Source organism: Natator depressus, chromosome 28, assembly GCF_965152275.1.
Source record: "Natator depressus isolate rNatDep1 chromosome 28, rNatDep2.hap1, whole genome shotgun sequence".
NCBI lineage: Eukaryota > Metazoa > Chordata > Testudines > Cheloniidae > Natator > Natator depressus.
Window position 1 is genome coordinate 10,843,053 of NC_134261.1, and position 2,500 is coordinate 10,845,552.

Below are 2,500 nucleotides of genomic sequence, written 5' to 3' on the forward strand. Positions count from 1 at the left end.
CAGGGAGGGCGGCAGGGGTTACTGAGGCTCCAGCGAGAGGGCGGTACGTGGGTCCCACCGACAGCCGACGGAGGCTCCAGCACCCGGGGCCCGCGCCCCGGAGCGTGCCTGGAGAAGGACCGTCGGGCACGGCGGGGGACCGCAGCGCGCCCCTGCTCGCTCTCGCGACGTGTTTGGCCCTGCCGAGCCTCGCGGCTCCCTGGGTTTTCGGACCCCTGGGTGGGCTGCCGGAGCCGCTCGACCTCGCAGGGCGGAGATCTCGGCCGGCTGGCCCCACGGCGCGGAGGGCCGGGCACGCGCCCGGGCCCCCCCCCAAAGGAGGAAAGTCCCAATCGGCCCCAGGATCCGGGGACGCGAAGAGGAAGAGGGACCCGATCCGCCTGAACGCCAGACGCCCCCTGCGGTCGGGGGCACCGGCCCGCGAAGGACCCTTCCCGTCGCGAACGTGAGCACCACATCGATCGGAAGGCGAGAGAGGAGCGGGCCCCCCCTCCCTCCGGGGGGCGCCGACAGTCGGAGTTCGCATCCCGGCCACCGGGCCTGCACCGGGGGTGCGAGGGGACGACGGGGTCCCCGGAGGAAAAGAGCCGGAAAAGGGGGGGCTCGGGGGGGCCGGGGGCCGCCCCACCTGCCAACGTGCCCCTGTCCCCCCTCACAAGATCGGGTACAACGCGCAGATTGGTCCCCGAGGCTCATCTCTGGTTCTCACAGGTTCCGAAAAACCTGTTCTCAGAAATCTCCTCGCACCCGTCAAAATGAACTAGTCGAAAAATCCAACCGCCAATTTAGGGGGACCAATCTGAAATCCTATCCGACCTCCTGGTTCTCTCGGTCGGCCGAGGGCACTTTTGGCGACCCCATCCGGACTTCCGTGAGACTGCCGGCCATCAGGTCAACCCGTCACTTTGAATGGGGTTGACCTGATGGCCGAGCAGGGACTTAGACATTTTTTCAAGCCTTTTCCTCGGGGTTGACCTGGTGTCCCGGGGGGACTTAGACATTTTTTTCAGCCTTTTCCTCCGGGTTGACCTGGTGTCCCGGGGGGACTTAGACTTTTTTTCAGCCTTTTCCTCCGGGTTGACCTGGTGTCCCGGGGGGACTTAGACTTTTTTTCAGCCTTTTCCTCCGGGTTGACCTGGTGTCCCGGGGGGACTTAGACATTTTTTTCAGCCTTTTCCTCCGGGTTGACCTGGTGTCCCGGGGGGACTTAGACTTTTTTTCAGCCTTTTCCTCCGGGTTGACCTGGTGTCCCGGGGGGACTTAGACTTTTTTTCAGCCTTTTCCTCCGGGTTGACCTGGTGTCCCGGGGGGACTTAGACTTTTTTTCAGCCTTTTCCTCCGGGTTGACCTGGTGTCCCGGGGGGACTTAGACATTTTTTTCAGCCTTTTCCTCCGGGTTGACCTGGTGTCCCGGGGGGACTTAGACTTTTTTTCAGCCTTTTCCTCCGGGTTGACCTGGTGTCCCGGGGGGACTTAGACATTTTTTTCAGCCTTTTCCTCCGGGTTGACCTGGTGTCCCGGGGGGACTTAGACATTTTTTTCAGCCTTTTCCTCCGGGCTGACCTGGTGGCCGAGCGTCTCGCCGTCCGCGGCCGGAGCTAGAGATGCCCCCCCCCCCCAGGCCAGCCTGCGAAGCCGCGGCCAGGATCGGGCCCCTGGAAGTCTGACTAAAAATTTTCACCGACCCCAAAAACGGTTAGGGGGGGCCTCATAAAGCCTCCGGAGCGGAAAAAAAAAAAAACGGAAAAAAGGATCGGGCCCACCCGAGGCAGGGGAGTCAGTAAGGGAAAGGGGACGAGGCGGCCCGGAGCCGGGTGCCGGCGGCCAGGATCGGGCCCCTGGAAGTCTGAAAAATTTTTTTCACCGACCCCCAAAGTGGTATTGGGGGGGGCTCATAAAGCCTCCGGAGCGAAAAAAAAAAAACGGAAAAAAGGATCGGGCCCACCCGAGGCAGGGGAGTCAGTAAGGGAAAGGGGACGAGGCGGCCCGGAGCCGGGTGCCCGGAGCCGGGTGCCCGCGGCCAGGATCGGGCCCCTGGAAGTCTGAAAAAAATTTTTTCACCGACCCCCAAAGTGGTGTTGGGGGGGGCTCACGAAGCCTCCGGAGCGGAAAAAAAAAAACGGAAAAAAGGATCGGGCCCACCCGAGGCAGCGGAGTCAGTAAGGGAAAGGGGACGAGGCGGCCCGGAGCCGGGTGCCCGGAGCCGGGTGCCCGCGGCCAGGATCGGGCCCCTGGAAGTCTGAAAAAAAAATTTTCACCGACCCCCAAAGGGGTGTTGGGGGTGGGCTCATGAAGCCTCCGGAGCGAAAAAAAAAAACGGAAAAAAGGATCGGGCCCACCCGAGGCAGGGGAGTCAGTAAGGGAAAGGGGACGAGGCGGACCGGAGCCGAGTGCCTACGGCCATACCGGACGGAAGGCCCCCGATCCCGTCCGATCTCGGAAGGTAAACCGTCCCGGGCCTGGCTAGTACTTGGATGGGTGACCGCCTGGGAATCCCAGG

General features: G+C 62.8%; 1 non-coding gene across 1 annotated transcript in view; it reads left to right on the forward strand.

Moving 5' to 3' along the window:
* Positions 1–2,392: 2,392 nt before the first annotated feature.
* LOC141979785 (5S ribosomal RNA) overlaps positions 2,393–2,500 on the forward strand; it is a 119-nt gene continuing 11 nt past the window's right edge. The window contains exon 1 of the ribosomal RNA XR_012637177.1: positions 2,393–2,500. This exon is cut by the window's right edge and continues 11 nt beyond it. This is a non-coding gene — a ribosomal RNA (5S ribosomal RNA).